This window comes from Drosophila willistoni, chromosome 3R (genome assembly GCF_018902025.1).
Source record: "Drosophila willistoni isolate 14030-0811.24 chromosome 3R, UCI_dwil_1.1, whole genome shotgun sequence".
Classification (NCBI taxonomy): Eukaryota; Metazoa; Arthropoda; class Insecta; order Diptera; family Drosophilidae; genus Drosophila; species Drosophila willistoni.
Window position 1 is genome coordinate 7411716 of NC_061086.1, and position 17930 is coordinate 7429645.

Consider the following 17930-nt stretch of genomic DNA (forward strand, 5'->3'; position numbering starts at 1 on the left):
GGTAAATATTTAATTATTTGTATTTAATTGTTATAAATACAATTTTGTCAATTTTAGATTGCCGGACAACTTTAATATATTAAAACAGATTGATCTTTTTCTGTTGAAAACATCTTGAAAATCAAAAACAAAAGCATTACTCCAATCCTGGAGTATTTTAATACTCCCAATATTGACCAAATTGAACGTCAGTACTATGAATTTAGGCAATGAAGTACTAAAATACCGGGATTCTGGCGGAAACTGCAGATTTCATGAACTGGCTTTAGTTGCTCTTCAAATATTGTCACTGCCTTGGTCAGTTTTTATCCAAGTGAATTTGGTTAAATCCAAAATCCGAAATAGGATGAGCGTTGATACGTTAAACGCTATATTAAGCATAAGGTTTATATTTATATATATTTTTAAATTAGAAATTAGCTTATCTAAAATTTTAGATATGGACTGCACCGAGAAAACAAATGCTGTTTTCATTACCAGCTACCGCCCAGCTGTCTAAATAAAATAGAACAGAGAGAATATTATACGAGCGATAAGGAAGCTTTTTTCGACTTTTTTCCCCGGAGATTCAGCTTTTTTTAGCTGTTTTCTTGAGTCGATTCAGCTGTTTTGGCCTAACAAAAAATGACAACACTGGTGCCAACATGTTCGAGTTGGCATCATTGGTATGAGTGTTAAGGCGAATACTCATGTTTTACGGCGAGTATACAATTTTATACGGCGCGGGCGAATTCGGTCTTGTTGTTGTTGCACTTGCGGCGAATTTTTTTTTGATATTGTTGTTTTTGTTTTCGAAGTGAGCGGTTGTACGGTCGGACGGTTACTAAATTTCGATTTGAATTAAAAAATCCAAAAAAGTTTTGAAAAATATAAGAATAAATTCGATGCTTAAACTGATTTCGCATAAATAGTGCTAAATACGCTGTGGATAAACAGTTCAGATTTCAAGCTTAAAGTTTTTTATTTAACGCGTTTAAAAGTTTCGCTAAGGTAATTCATATTCAAATATTTAAACAAAATCAACAAAAAAAAGTGTCGTCAACGCGCAGTGCATTTTTGTGAAGCCGCCTACGCCCCACCCTCCACGCCCCCCTCCCCCCCCGTTGGCAATCAACACGCCCGTGTCGGCGTTTCGTTTAGTTTTTGTTGCAGTGCTTTATTATTATTATTATTATTTGTTGTTGTTGCTGTCGTCGCCGTCGCTGCTGCTAGAAGTGGAGACAAGCGGTGGCGTCCGTTGGAGCCGCAAGCAAGAGGTATGTGAGTGTGTTTGTTGTTGTGCTTTTTTTCTATTAGCATTTGCTTGTTGTCATCATCACATTTGAGTTTAGTGGCAACAACATTTTAGCAGTAATAAAATTTAATAAACAAAAACAAAGAAATAAAGCTCAATTGTTTGAAATGCAAAAATTTATGTGCAAAAGAAATAAACTATAGAAACTTCCTGCTTTTTGCCTTTCGCTCTTTGCAATTCTTTCTCTATTCTCTCCCTTTCTCTCTCTCTCTCTCTCTGTCTCTCTTTCGCTTTCGCCACCCCCCCACATGGTTACTCATAAATGTTGCCCTATTCTCTGTTTTGCCGCAGACAACATGAGCATTATTGCGGCAGTACCTACCAACCTCCTCCCCCCTCCCATTTAGCTATACACCCAAATCTCTTACCCTCATGATGTATTGTGGGATTCGACGGGGGAGGAAAGGGGATTGCACACACTCACGGAATGAAAGTTTTTTTGTATTTGTTTTTGTGATTTTTGCTGCTGCTGCTGCTGATGTTGATGTTGCTGATGTTTGATATTTGCCAGAGTGCGGGCGTTGAAGTTTTTAGTGCAACATTCTTCCAGCTCCAGAGGGAGCTTTCAAATGGTATGCGTCTATGTGTATGTGTGTGCCTGTGTGTGGCTATTATTAAAAATCCACACCTCCTACCCCAACCCCCCGTTACATATACACACAACCAATACATCCATACGCCCACACATACACATACATGAAAAGAAAAGGAAAAAAAAGAACTATGAGGCGTTGGCGTTCGTTCCGGGCACTACAAGAAGAAGAAGAAACAGCCATTGAGCAAAAAAAGGAAGATGAGATGAATGGAGGAAAGAAAGAGACAGAAAGGGAGAGAGAGAGCCAACCAGTCAAGATAAGAGAGATAAAAGAGCGCGATGGTGGGAGATAAAATTTATAAGTTAATAAATAAATCAAATAAAACAACAAGAAATTTCAAATCTCAAACATAATGAAGGCATTTTTTTGGCTCAGTAAGAATGTGCCTACACCGCACCTACTGAGCACTCTCCATTGTTGCCCAGTGAGAGTGGCGTTTTTTTCATGAGGGAAGATATGGGGACTGAAAACCCCCACAAAAAATAAAATTCCCAATAAATATATATAAGAGCTAAAGAGAATTTTATATATTTACTAGAAACCCTGTCACGCTTCGCTGTGCCCGCTTTTGAAAAATTAAAATTGCGACTATAATTTGAGATTTAAACTATCCTATCTCTCAAGTTAGATCGAGTTCGATCTGCAGTTGCACATGGTGAAATAAACCAAAAATCACTACACATAAACTACTCGAATGGCAGCTCTTTTAATAAAAAACAAATCAATTTGAATTTCAAAGGGATAAACACAAGAAAAAAGGAAAAGGAATTCTCTTCGAACTCCTTCGAGTATGCAACATATTTTAAATATTAAAATTTCCTTTATGCTCTTTAATTTTTATAATCTTACTAACCAATTAGTTTTCTGTATTTAGCTACATATATTTAAATAGTCAAATAGTTAATCAAATATTTTTAAATAATATTTTGAAAGTAAGTAAATGTTTGTCTGCCAAATGTTAGCTTTTGTCAATCAAGGAAAAAAACCCCCTTCCCAAAAACAAACATTCCCAAATGAGCTACCTCCGTTTAGCACTTGTTAGACATAAACGCTGCCGCACATTTGCCATATGTGCCCACCTCACCATCACCTCTGCCTCACCGCATCGACGTCAATGCCGCCCAAACAAACCACCCAAAATTCCAATTCATTCTCCTTTCTGGGTTTGTCATAAAGCGTTTTACGATCTCCATCCCTCTGTTTTTATGACAGTTAAGCTATTTTGCGTATGACATGTTTGACAGATGCCAGTGCCCGATGCTGCTGTCAACACCGTTGTTAAATGCATACAATTCCGTTCCCCTTCGCAAAAGGCTCTACTCCGCCCTCTTGTCTGTCTGTATTGCCAAACCAAAAGGCATATATACACTTATCGTAGCCTTTTCTTCACGCCTTTTGCGCCAAAAACAAAGTTTGTGTTTGTTGGTTTATTGTTGCCTAGCGTCGTTTTAATTTCAGCGCCTAAAGGCATGTTGGCTAGTGGGTTGAATGTGCGATGGGGGGTGGTGGGTGGCGTGTGGCGGTTGCAGAGTCATCTAGGCTAGAAAGGGCCCAAAAAGCTGGCAGTTTGGCAGCTACTTTTACGCATGTTTTCGCGCAGTAGCGCCCAAAAAGATGTTCTTTGCCGTCGTCGTCGACGTTGTCGTCGGCTTGACACAAATTTCTGTCTGCCAAATGTGGCAAAAACTACACCAACAACAGCCACAACAACGAATAACTGGGCCACGCCTTCAAAAAAGACGTTGGGATAAGTGGGGGAGTGAGTCTGGGGAGGCAAAAAAAAAAAAAGAACCATAGGCAACGGCAACAACAAACAGCAGAAATCAACATCAGCAACTGCCGCTTGGCTTCTCGCATGTAATTGCTTGCCACAAAGTAAATGACAATAGCGCACAAAAGGCACAGTGGAACCAAATTGCCTAAGAGAAGATTTCGAAATCCAAGATGTTGGTTAATTTAATATTAATGATCAGTTAAATATTTATAAATGATAGTAAGTCGGTTATTACAACGATTCTTTTTAGGCTGGAGAGGTGAAATTTAACTAAAGAGGTGGAAAATCTGACAAAGATTTGAGTGCTATTCAATAAGGCTTTTGAACGATGCTATAGATAGGTATATGTATATTCACCTATAAATTGTGTTAGAATTGCCTAATATCCCAGGTTTTTCGATATCAGAGCACTTTGCAAAATACTTAACTTCTGACAAAAGCTTTCGTAGCCAAACAATTGAAATCTTTGCAAGAACATATCGAGTTTAAAGCTTTAATTTCTTTATTTATTAGCCAAGTTGCTTTAACCTTAGAGTCAACCACGGTGCTTTAAAAAAAACGAGTTGTTTAGTGGGAAGGGGAGGGCTGAATGTAACTATGAACCGCAAAGCTTGTCATTGCCACGCTGCCCGTTTTTGATGTTGTTGCTCTCTCTCACGCCGTCACAACGCACTGCCACGCCCTTTCCCTTGTCCGCCGCCTTCTTCTACACTCGTCAATTGAATGGTTGTGTCAAAGCTGTTGCTTCCGCTCCCGTGGTTTGTGTGTGTGTGTGTAAGAGTATCTCTTTATTGTTGTTGTTGTTGGTTTTTACTGTACGTGGGCGGCTTTCAGCATAAAGAGCAAGAGAAAAAACAGAAAGAGGAAAACGAAAAAATAACAACAACAAATATGAAACCTTAGGCCAAGTTTCAAGTTTTCAAATGTTTTGCGGATGACGTCGTCATCGGCGTCAATCAAATTTCTAAGTAACTTTTTGTCGTTGCATGTGGCTGGTAACTTCAACTTGAGTTTAGTTTTTCTTTCCCCACCACACACCCACACAAACACACACACACATATAGTCACCCTCATTTCCCTACACACACACACACACTCACACACTCAATGCAAATTGATAAGGCAAACAAACATGCAAACATTTGCTGCTATTTGACTATATCGAATATCGTTTGGCGTACCATTCATTTATATTACTTTACTTTATTTTGTTCGCTTTTTTGCACTTTATACCCTGTATGTATGAAGTGAAGGGTTTTTGCATACCTCTAAATGATATTCTTGTACTTTTCTTTTCGCTATGATAGTCAATAAGTAAAGCATGAAAAATAGTTACTAACTATGTACTTCCAAATTTGGTATTAAAAGTAATACATATATTTGGCGGTTGCCTAGCAACATAGTTGACATGACTGGCTAGCAACATGGCAACATTAATAGTTAGCAACATTATTGAATTTTCAACCCACAACTGCTGGGTATTTAAAGGTCGAAGCCTTTAGGCCATGTTTCTAGTATTTGTTGTGGTTGTTGTCGTAGCTCTTTGGCCATTTAATATTCATTTATTCAGCCATGTTTATTTATTTATGGTTTTTTTTTTGTTGTTGTTGTTGTACGTATTTGTTGCTGCTGCTCTTGCTGTTTGTGTTGCTGTTGTCTCGCATTGGTTTTGATTTGACTGAAAACCCGAAAACGTGAAATCGCATGCGAGTATTAGCCATGGCCATGATTTTGATTTCGGAATTTGAATTTGAGTTTAAGCCAGGCAATTTAAGCAGCCAAAGAAAATAAAAAACAAACAAGTAGCAGCACTTGGCACCTTTTTTTAAGGTTTTTAAATGTATTTGTGATACCCTTGTAGGGAATTTGCTAATGCATTATTATTGTTAGACGGATCAAGGCATATGGGGAAAGAGAGAGACAGAGAGGTAGAGCGAGATAGGGTAATCTTATAATAGCTAGCCATCAGATTGAATTCGATTTGATTAATTAACAATCAATTTTTAAGAATGTTAATTGATGTCTAGGTAATCATTAGCATTGCTTTTAGAATAGTACAGTCTCAGAGAGAGACAGAGAGAGAGAGAGAGAGAGGGAGAGGGATAAAGAGACGTTTTAGAGAGTTATGATTTTTGATATATATTTACGGTTATTGCACAGACATTTACAGCTATCTAATAAGCTATTTATGATAGTTGTATGAAGCGTATATCAAATATGAATACAGGTTTGGACTTCCAAGAAAACTAAGACCTTTCAGGGTTTGTTTTTATTATGACTTATAGATCTTTGGAATTTTAGTTTGTCGTTGTCACTTAATTGAAATTAATTAGAAATACTTTAACCGACTATGTGCTTAATATTTGAACTTTTTAAGACATTAAATAAATATATATGCAAAATTTGTTGTCTTTGTTGCTTACAAGAGACTTACAAAAAGTGTCAGAAAATAAGAATCCCAAGAAATAACAGAGACTTTAGGAAAAAACATAAAAGTTTTCTTTGAAAAGTATTTATTTAGAATTCTGCTGTTGATCCTTTAAGACGTAATCCTTTACAACCTTGGCCTTATCAATTGCCATCTTAAATATTTAGGCTTTGTGTTATTTAAAAAATCCTCAAGGCTAAAACACTTTGCAAAGTTTCCTGTGACAATTCTAAATACCTAAAGGGTGATTACCTGTGAAAATGTTAATTAAAATCAATTTAATTAATTTCTTCAAGACTTTGCAAACAAATATATGTATCTACATACATATGTATTGCAGATACCTATATCTATACCGATTTTATCTTATTTACTTTTCGGTTTGGGCACAAAAACCCAAATTAATTGAGATATTGCCGACATTTCCATTGTTTGAGAATTGCGGCAACTGGTTTATGTCTATCTGTCTCTGCCTCTACGTTTGCCTGCCATTTAACAATATTTAAATATTCCAATTTAATGAACACTCAACATATCTCATTATGAACTTTTAAATATTTAGATTTAGATGTAGATATGTATATATGTATATATATGTATGGGGAGTACTAAAACGATGCCATTGGGACACATATACAAACAGAATAGAAACAAAACGAGAAACGAAAACTGAGCAGTCCCAACCTGCCCCCCAGCCTTCCCCCACTTCAAGGCAAAAAAGAAAAGTTTTTCGTAGCTCGTGAATTCTTCTTTGTGTTTCACTTTTTTTCTTGTTTTTCTTGTTGCTTTTGATTTAGCAGACACCAAAAGAAAACACACGAAATGGAAACACAAAAAACACAGTGAAAATTCAGTGGGAAAATTGTCGCTGTCTGCTGCAAGATTACAGCCGCCGCAGAGGCAGAGGCAGAGGCAGCAGCAGTCAGCAGGCTGCAACAGACTCAAAACTAATTAGTCGCGTTGCATTCAAACTGAAATTGTACTTTTTGTCCAACCAGAGTCATTGTCTCCCTATCTCTATCGCACTTTCCCTCCCGTTTTTATCTCTCTTTCTCTCGGCAGTAGCAACTGCAGTTTTCGATTGAGTAAGACTTTCATCGGATTGTGCAACAACATGAAAGAAAATGAAAATGCAGACAACAACAAATTCAGTTAACTTCAGTTACTGTTACACCGACTGACTGCCTCCGAGTGTCTGACTGAGTGACTGACTGACTTAATTCCCTACATTTTTTTTTATTGTCGACTGCTTCTCATCGTAGGTGATACGTATGCATGTGTGTGTATATTACGTATCACTACAACTCGTTGAGGCCTCTTTTGAGCCTCTTTTCAAGTAAATTGGTTTTCCATTTGTCTTTTCTTTGTTGTCATTGTCATTGTTGTCGTTGTTCTTGTTGTTGTTGTCATATTATTATTGTTGCATTGCAGATGACATTTTTTCCCGAGCTGCACTCTGAGGTGAAATGAGATAACAGGTGCAGGTAGACATAATGATGATACTATGTACCTATTATAGACAGTCTGATAAGCTGATTGAACTTCGATTCGCTTGTCTCATTGCTTATTAGGGCTAGGCTATTTTTAAATGAACCTAATATTTATTTATTTGTGATTGTAATATTCGTCTTGGAAAATCAGATGTTACACATTTGGCGCCGTCTCTTTAAAGATTAGTTGCACAACAAAAAATTATCACCTATATATGTAATTATAACTCGCAATTCGAATCCCAATTTTTCTTTAAATTGGAAGGCAAAATGTTTCATATAATTTCAATGATCAGCAACCTTTTATTATTGTTTTTTAACAAACATTAACAACTATGGCCAACGGCTGAGACGATAGCTACACCAATAAACCCGGAACCTTATCTACCGAGGATTGCTGATCAGGGATCATTATCATCCGATAGTTGATGAATTAGAAAAATCAATCAAAGCTAGAATTGGAATGGTTTCCCATCTTAATTTTAAAAAAGTGTTTGATAAATGGAAGATTATTTCCATTTTTTTTATTCTTTAAAGTTTTTAATATTAATCAAACATTTTTAACTTCAATTCCATTTTAAAAGACAGAAACTAAATGTATTTATAATAGAATCAAACAAACAGTGTTTAAACTATGTGTATATCAACGAAAACTTATATCAGTTGATTGTATTATTTTGAGAGTTTTTAAGATTTCTTCCTGGCTAAACTGTTTTTGTTTTACAAATAAATTGTTTGAAGAAAAATTATAATGGGATTTAACATGAACTACTACCTAAGCCTATGAATGGAAAAACTATAAATACAATTGGGTTCAAAACTGTCCTAAGTCACATTCATCTTTCAATAAATACAATAAAAATTCTTTTGCCTCGTATATCATTTCGGACCCCATCAATTTTTTGTTGTCTATTCTCTTGATAAGTCATAAAAATATAGAAACAAATCTTGAACATTCATTATGTATTTTTAAACCATCTGTTGATCTCCCATAAATACATTATAAATAGGATAAATCTTTCAGCAGCTTTCGCTCACAATTCAATTGTTGATTGGATCACTGTAATTTAGAAGCCAACAATAGACTCTGGCTTAGTTGTTGTATCCTATGGTAGATTACAATCTCAGCTTGCATTATATGAACTTATATACATATAATATTAGGTATAAAAGAGAATCATGTAATAAAAATAAAATTATTGCATTACAACTGGCGCTGGATCAAGTCGTCGGAGTCCGCCAGAGACTTAAAGCATTAATGAATGAATGAAACCGTCTTTGGGGGCTAAGCCGGCTTGTCCAACTAACCGAGAGTGGGAAGAATGGGTCAACTGGAGGCACAGGGCGATGCGGGGTGTTGTTGCGCTTGGTTGCGCGTCAAATTTGCGCGCGCCCCAAAGACACAATAAGAAAAAAAAATAAAAAAAAAATATATATATACACAATAAAAAAAAAGAAACACACACAATATGCACAGACATTTGGTGATACATTTCCATACAAAAAAAAAAACGACGAAAACGAAAAGCTCAAGAAGATGTGGGGAGGAAACACAAAAATGACAATGTTGAGAGGTTTTTCTTAGAGAGTGAGAGAATTCTTTGGGTGTATGGTATGCAAATCAAGTAATTTGTCTCCACACACAGCATTTGTGGGGTTTCCAACAGCAAAAAAGCAAAAAAAGAGAGACCAAATGAGACACTGAGAGATGAAGGGAGAGAAACGGAGAAAAGAAAAAGCAGATGAGGCAGCCACAACTTCCGGTGTCATTTTAGTTTTGTGTGGGGGGATTTTTTAAAAATAAATTACAAAAAATAGTTGGTAGGAAGAAAAAACAAAAACACAAGACATTGCAGATGACGATGATGCTTAGACTAAGACAAACATCCGACTACTAAATACCCAGTATTCTTCAAGTTGTTACACTAAACTGACTAGAATTTGCTGAATAATTTAAGGACTTTTGACTAAACCATTTCCTTTAGAATCTTTAAATGTTATGATCAATGTTTTTACTCTGTTTGATTTGGATTAAACGAGAGTAATTTAATATTTCCTCGACTTTTAAAAAATGATCAATTTGTTTTCAGTTTCATTGCAATATTTTGCAATTTATTTCCCAAGGATGTCTGATCCTTTAAAATGAATAATTTTTTAGTCTTTCCGTCTTAGGACTTAAGACGTCTTTGTCTATTAAGACGTCAGAAATGTTGGCAGTCTTGAATACATATGTACATATACCCTTATTATCGTAAAGGGAATGGGGTATAATAATTATGTGGATGCGGATGATGAGAAGACGCCTCGTCTTTTTCAATTCTTTTTTTTTTGGATTGTCTCTCTATATGCAGGTGGAAGCTCTTATTGTTGTTGTTGTTGTTGTTCTCGCTGTCGTTGTTGGCGTCTTGCGAAAGAGTTTTCCATCTTTCAAAGCCATTAACAAATGGCAAGAAGCAGCAACAACAACAAAATGATTGTGTTGGTTTATTTTTTGTCTTCATTTTTTTTCTCCATTTTTTTTTTCTAAATAAAAATAGCTAAAATATGCTTAATTTAGTTGTGCTCACTCTGGCCATGTATCCCACATACATAATTATTTCTTATTCGGTTTAAAAACTAAGTTTTTTGGCTGCTCGATGCGGCGACGTCAACGTCAACGTCGGCGTCGGTGGTGGTGGTAATGGCTGCTGCTGCTTCTGCTGTCTGGCAGCGTGGTCGTCAAGACAATTTTAAGACGCCCACCGTGACGCCAGCGCCAAAAGGCAATAAGTGGCTAGTAGCAAGAGGCCAACATAAAAACACCACGACGTCAGCCAAAAAAGAGGAACTACTTTTGACCAATTTACAAATGCGCCAAAGAATTATTGCTGAACTGAATTCTGTTTTTGATTTAATAAAATTAATTTATTACGCTACACACTTCTGCTTCTTCACTACACTGTGAGAAATTCCCAGGCTTTGCGGTCCATAAAACCGCCAAAATGCCACAGACACAATGAATAAGCGAGAGAGATGGAGAGGGAGAGTGAGTGAGAGTGAGATAGAGCTAGAGCGACAAACTAAATTAGTTCATTTATATTTATGTCCAAAAGTCGGGGAGGTTGGGGCAATCTTTAAGCCAAGCCAAACAATACATATAATGTTGACCTCTCCACACCACCAGAGAAAAGTTGGCCAACATTTATGGCATTGCGGCAATAACATTTTTGTTGTTGTCATTTTTTGGTATCTTTTTCGAGGCCAAGGGTGAGTGGACTCTTGAGTATTCGATTGGCAGGCGCTCTAAGGACCGTAAAGTATATGTATATCGATTACATCTTGTTGAGGCATAAACGAGCTTTTAGTTGAAGAGGCAACTGACATTGGAATTGATGATCATTTTCAAGTATGCTGGAAAATTTCACGGGTAAAATATTGTAGAAATATTGCTTATATGAACAGCAGCTGTCTCACGACTAGTTTTAAAACATTTTATCATAACTTTTATAATGGACAGAATTTCCTAGAGTTTATTCGATTCGCTAATTCACAACTTTTTAGTTCACTTGTGCAGAGATTATCTTACTAAAACAATTGTAATAATAAAATACAATTGAATTTCTTGGAAAAGCTTTTAAAATTTTTATGCAAACTAAATCGTTTCAGAATTTTTTATAGGGAATAATAATTGTGAACAGAAGATTGGAATTAATTCATAGAACTAAACAAATTCCTATTATACATATTAAAATCAATAATATGTTTCAAGTGTTTACTTAATCTGTATTATTAGTGTTGTGGTGACATTTTTGAGTAGGAACTCTTTCCTAATCGATTCTCCCTACCCACACACACACACACACATCAATTAGGCAAAGTATTATGTACACACATATTCGACTATATATAACATGTTGACTAGAAGATCTATCATGACAAAAGTCTTTAGCTCTAAACAAAAACAACAAGAAATCGCATTTCAGTCGGATGAATGGAAAAGGGAGGGAGTGACTGCCATAAGGAGGCGATGAGTTATATGTTAGAGGCGAAAGATCACTTGTCTCTAAACATTGCCCAAGCAATAACAGCCAAGACCCTTAGACCCACAATTTAAAGGCGAAGGCAAAGGCAAAAACAAGGGAACGAGGCAACGAGGCGACGAGGCGTTGGCATTTCTGGCGATGACGACCGACGAAGACCAAGTTGTTGTAGTTATGAGTGACTGAATGAGTGACAGGGGGCCTCAACTTACTATACAGCACATAAGTCTTCGTTTATTTAAGAGAGATCTCTCCTCTTGTGAAAAGAAATGAAATGAAAATGCCCCGAAAGCAAGATATCAAGATCAAGCCGATTTCAACGAAATTCCATTTCAGTGCGGGTTAAATAAATAAAAACAAAACAACAGCAACAATAACAAGAGAACGAGAAACAAGTTCACATTAAGGTGGAAATCCAATAGTAGAACCAGCAATGTTTGAGCTCGACTCGGGTTTGCTTTATTTTGTTTTTCCCTTCACCCCCCGCCTACCACTTTTGTCTCTGAATTTTTATTGTTTGTTATTTTGGTGCTGGGAATGGCTTTTACAATGATTTTGTTTTGGTTCTGCTTCTTATCAATATTTGTCCAGGCGCGTAATAAAAAATACAATCTATTGTGTGTGTGTGTGTGTGTGTGTGTGTGTGTTGGTCAGGTCATTTACGGGATGGCCGAGAATGCCCCAATGCCCCGGAATTATAATGGCAATTCGATTGTTGTGCACCCAGATGATAGACCGAATGAAGAGCATAATATATAATGGGCTGCAATTTGTGGCTGCCAGTAAATGGACGGAAGGGGGAAAAATACAACGAAATTAAAGCATAAAAATTTATTTTTTTATAACAGAATTGCTTAATTTAAATAATGTATTTAGTGAGACGTTGAAGTAGTTTTACGTGCAGGCTTTATTAGATTCTTATTTGAATTCTTATTTAGGAATAACTAATAATAATAAACAAATAAACAAAGCATTATAGTCAATATTTTCAAATTTTAGTAACATAATTCATTAAGAAAATAAACAAATGGCTAAACACTCTAGCAATTAAAGGTATGCATTTGATGTTAAGATTTTTTCTTTATCTTTTCTTAATTGCAAATAGAAAAACATTCCTTTTTCCTATTTTTTTTTTGCTGGAATCAAATATCTTCCATATTTATTTTTATTGAAATAACATAAATTTCATTGATCCTTATCTCAAGAGTATTGGTATATTTTGTCTTTGTCTTGGCTTTCTGTTTTGATGATATTTATTATTTCTGGTTAAGAATTCTGGCAATCCATTTCCTTGATTTCATCTGACTTTCTTTACGATAGCCATAAACATGTTTGAGCTCTACAATATTTATGCATTTTTACGATCTTTCAATTTGCTGCTTTCTTGTTGTTGTTGTTGTTATACAACAATAATAATATAATTTTTATATACCTACCAACATATATGAAATTGTTTTGGAGAACAAGCATAAAGAAGATTGGGAGAAAGAGCAAGAATAATGAAAGGGCTCCATACAAGGATTGGCACGTGATGTGCCCAGATGTTTAGATGCAAACACCCAACATGAAATTTATTGAAAAAGTTTAACATTTTGGTTGAAACACAGAAAAAAAAACATACAAAAACGAGTTGAAAATCACACACAAAATGTGTAATAAAATAGAAATAATATTTATAGCTGAGACGTCGATATGGCTAAAAATAAAAGACGAGGCAGCAACAGAAACACCAACAACGTCCATGGCAACGTCAACGTCAACGGGTATCCCTCTCAGTTCGTGTCCCCATATCCCCCATATCATTGCCACTGGTTCTCCTCCTCCTCCTACCCCTCCCCCTCCCCACCGCCATCTATTGCCATCTCTGTGCCTCAGATCAAACGTTCTGGCGTTGGGCATGTGCACGCTTTCCCATTCATGGAGGCAACGCGACCTGCCCCCCATCAGTTCGACCCCAAAAACAGAAAAAAAAAGAACTCAGACCAGAGATCCAACCAGCAGACCATTAAACATGTATAGACAAATCCACTTGCCAGAGGAGCACACAGACCAAAGACCCAATGAGTTCTGAAGATGGACGGACATTGATTTAAATCGATATTTTGCGGTTGAGCTCATTTGGCGTAAAATAAACTCTTGCGCCAAGTCAATAATCCCTTTGTTTTTCCTCCTACTCCTCTCTATCTCACCCTCTGACCATCCCCCCTTGTCATACTTTGGCATTTTGAAATATTTGAGCATTGTATACACATATGAGTATATGGATTTGCACTAATTTCCCAATTTTCCTACGTCAATTTTGGTTTTTTCTCAACATTTCATTTCACACTTGTTAACAAATTCACATTTTCTATCCCTTTATTTTCTGATGTAAACATAAAAAAACCGCCTCAGTTCTTAAATGTTTATTGATTGTACTCATTCCAGGTTACAAATGGGTGTTGGAAGTAGTGCATTGGGGGAAGATGAGAGGTTTTCCCACAGATTTCCACACTTTATTGCTATGTACATAGATTTAGATTTTTTGTTTTGTTTTTGCATTGTGAAAACGTGACATTTAAGTCAAACTCAAATGGTTCTGCTACGTTTCATTCATTCATTCATTCATTCATTCAATCATTTATTCATTCTGTCAGTCAATCAGTTTAATGGCATTTCTTTCTCTTTTTTTTTCTTCTTCTTCTTTTTTGTGTTATCTGACGCCTTGCCTCCCTCCGTTTGAATAAAAGAGTCGAACCGGAAGTCGTAATTAATGCGCGCCTTGGGGGCGTTTCCATGCTTCCGTGTCCTGTCACAGAAGCCAAGTCCTGAGTCCTTGTACGTGACTGTGTCGGTGTTTATGTTCGTATTGGTGTTGTCTGCCAACCAATGTCTATAGGAAGGCAGTCGGTAGTCACTAGATATGTATTTATAGACAAAAAGCCCTTTGTCAGTGCATACGAGTGGCAATCGAAGCAGAACTCAAGGCTACCTGTGTGTGCAATCCAAGTGAATTGACGCCACGGCGTTAGCCTGGCAAAGAAGCTTCTGATTACCTAAGCAGAATTTCAACTTTGACTCGACTTCAATTTGAAAGAATAAAAAAAAAAACAAAAAGAATCAATCGATTCACTTTAATTAATTTCAAATGGAATGCCATTTATTGCACAACTTTTCTTTTTTTTCCTTTTGTTTTCTAAATTCTGTTAGAAATTGTTGAGAATTCACATAATCAAATTCTGAGAATCGCATCATTATCGATTGAATAGAATTATTTTCTTTTCCTTTACGGAACAGATAAAAGCCTTCAACGTCCATTATGCTAGATAGTCGTCGTCTATTTGTATGTTTGATAAAAGTTTTTGTGTAAAAATATTTGCCAACTTGTCGGCAATGGAATTTTCTAAGACTTCAGAGCAGCAACAAGAAAAGCCCAAGCAGACCAGAAGAAGTTCCAAGTTATGCCAAACTCAACTCAACTCATGAAAACAAGTGTGGATGCCATTCAATGGGGAATATACATGGATGAATGGAGAATGTAGTAAAAGGACGAAGATTAGGGCAAGAAGGAGGTGGAGGTTAATGTGGTTGGAGGCTCAAGTTGAGTCTGACATCTTCTTTCTTAAGGTCTTTCTGATAAGGCTAAGGTCAAATGCTGTTTCATTGATAAACCTAAGCCGTCCACTTGCTGCTTCTTAGTGCCGCCTGGCTGAACTAAGATGGGCGTGGCCAGGCGCCCATATCCTCCACCTCCTGCCCAATAAAAAGAAGCATTCCCCCTTAACGTATGCAATAAATTGCTTGCCTTGGGCTTACACACGCACACCTTGAAAGCTGTTTTCTGTCGCTCTCTTTCGCTCTCCCCCTCTTTCCTTTGACTTCTCCTCTTTCTTTAGCGTAAGCGACTAATTCGCCAAACAAATTTGTGTAGTTTGAGGGAAGATTTTGGGAGAAGAGAGAGAGAGATAGGGGGGAGAGTAACCATCAATGGCCATTTGTAAGAATCGGTAACCAAATCGAATTGACATTTAGATTTCAAGTGAAAAGGCAAACGGCAATGAGTAAGTAAGTTGGCTAAGAGAATGATGGAATGGCTGAAAACAAAAAGGGTGTGAGGGTGCTAAGGGTTTGGAGGTTTGAGCAGTGGCTTTCAGGCTTAGGGGCAAAAACAAATGGCTAACAATTGGGTTGGCCAATAAAGCATAAAACCGTTAAATTCGAAAATCAATAAATCGCTTTTGGCCAAAGTTGAAACGCCAATTGTGTCCGTCATCCTATTGTGTGTCGCTATACGCCCTTCCACATCTCCGTGTGTTCTCCGAGCCCTGCCAGAATTGCGTTGGGTGCGCGCGACAAATGAAGGACGACAAATTGCCAAACGAGCCTCGCACATTAAACAATTTAGCAATTTGTTACCATTATTTTAAGCTGGCAATGGCAGAAGCGAGAAGGCAAAGAGGCAGACTGGCAGGCGTACGGTCGGACATGTCCCCAGGTGCTCAGCAACCTAAAAAAAGGCCATTCAAAGGGCCCCACCCAACCACTTTTACCTGCCTCTCTCCCGCTCTGTCGTTCTAATTGTGTCAAGGAGGTTCATTCGCAGTCATTAGCGACACATAGAGAGGCGTGTTGTAAAATTGTTCTTCATATTGTTGTTAGATGAAGGAACTTATCTCCTCCCTGTAGCCCCTAACCCCCGCCTCTTTTTCTCTTTGCCATCTCCAAGTTGGCCTCGTCATCCTGGCCTTGTCTTCTTCCGTCCACTGTCTCTTGTCATGTGTCATGTGAACAGCTGTTAATGATACAAGTGTGTCTTTTATTTCTAGATTTCCACTTTTCTGCCGGATTTTCAAATTTTTCAAGTGTTTAACTAGAAGCATCACAGCGCCACCCCGATGAAAATGTTTTTAGGGGAAGGGAATGCCATTTAGGCAAATGATTACACTGAAATTGGATGCATAATCTCCGCCTTAAGTTGTTTAGATTTAATTTGTTTTTGCGGCTTGACAAAATAAACACCAGGCAGATATCCCACAAAAGAGAAGAGAGGAATAGCATTGCAAATTTGATGAATATAAATAACATTCTTTTTTTTAGTCCTTTGTTCAGATCGGATATCTGTTTATGTCTGGTCGAGACTGATTATAAAGCATTCAATTTAACTTTGATTTGAGCGTATTTTGCAACGAAAACTTTTGTTTAAGTAAATAACTATACAACTATTTGATTTATCAATTGCCAAATGCTTTATAATTAATAGACAAATCTTTGAAGTAAAGTACATAGAGGGTAATGGATTTTGCAAAATTCTAAATTAAAAGGGTTACTTTTTTAACTGAATGTTAAATAACTAAAGACTTTAGATATATTTCTTAAACATATGACAAATATGTTTAATTTTCGACTGCTCATTCCGTTTGCTTTTTGTAAATCAAAGGAGATAAATAAACTAAGTGTTGATAAAATACAATAAGTAGTATGTTCTTAGGTTTATTGAAATTCATTGGAATGCTTCAAATAGAATTCCCTGATTATTTATTTAATTCAGTACTTTTAATTAAAGACTTGAAATATTAATTCAAGGTTGCATGCCGGTTATCTGTCCGGAATATATTCCAAATTTTTGTCAATCACAGTTGTAATAAATTTCTTGTTCAAATATTTACAGTACGAGAAGAAGAAGAATTCACTAGGTTATGACCATGACCAGCTGCTGCTATTTACAGACTCCTTAATCAAGACGTCATCCAGTCAGCTTTTAGGGCCACTTTAAGAATCCTCCTTCCCGAATCACAAACTTATAGCTCTTCTACTTATCATGCCGCAGCAACTGGCTGGTTCGTTGGCTGGTTGGCTGGCTGGTGTGTTAACCGATTGCCTTGGCCTGGCCGCAGAAGCCGCAAGTCTTATTAACACTCCCACAACTACCAACAACAACAGCTATACAAAAACGGAGCTCACTCTGCTATCGTCGTGACTGACGATATTAGAAATACGACGACTGGCACATTGATATGGACACGTGCAGCTGAGAAAGCTGGTAACGACAGTCGCATACCAAGAGATGTTTTTTGGGTCTTCCCCCTTCCTCCCTACCAACCAACTAACCAACGAACAGACTGATGAATACGTTGAAATCAATCAGGTTAACCAAAAGAGAACCATCTTTTGCACAACAAGCCCCCACCCACCCACAACAAGCCCACCATGATTGGGTCATGAAATGTGACTCGAGTACGTGAAAATTGCATTTCATTGAGGCAGAAATGTCAGTTGTCTCTCTCTCTCTCTCAGTCACGTCATGTCAGTCAGGTGCGTCGTCATCGCCTCTTTGTCGTCGTTGACTCTCT

General features: G+C 37.0%; 1 protein-coding gene across 1 annotated transcript in view; it reads left to right on the forward strand.

The window, feature by feature from the left end:
* The first annotated feature begins 991 nt into the window (after window positions 1-991).
* Window positions 992-17930, forward strand: part of LOC6650699 — a 30332-nt gene continuing 13393 nt past the window's right edge. Inside the window, exon 1 of the mRNA XM_023179945.2 lies at window positions 992-1256. The gene's annotated coding sequence lies outside the window, so the exon portion shown is untranslated. The remainder of the gene's footprint in view (window positions 1257-17930) is intronic.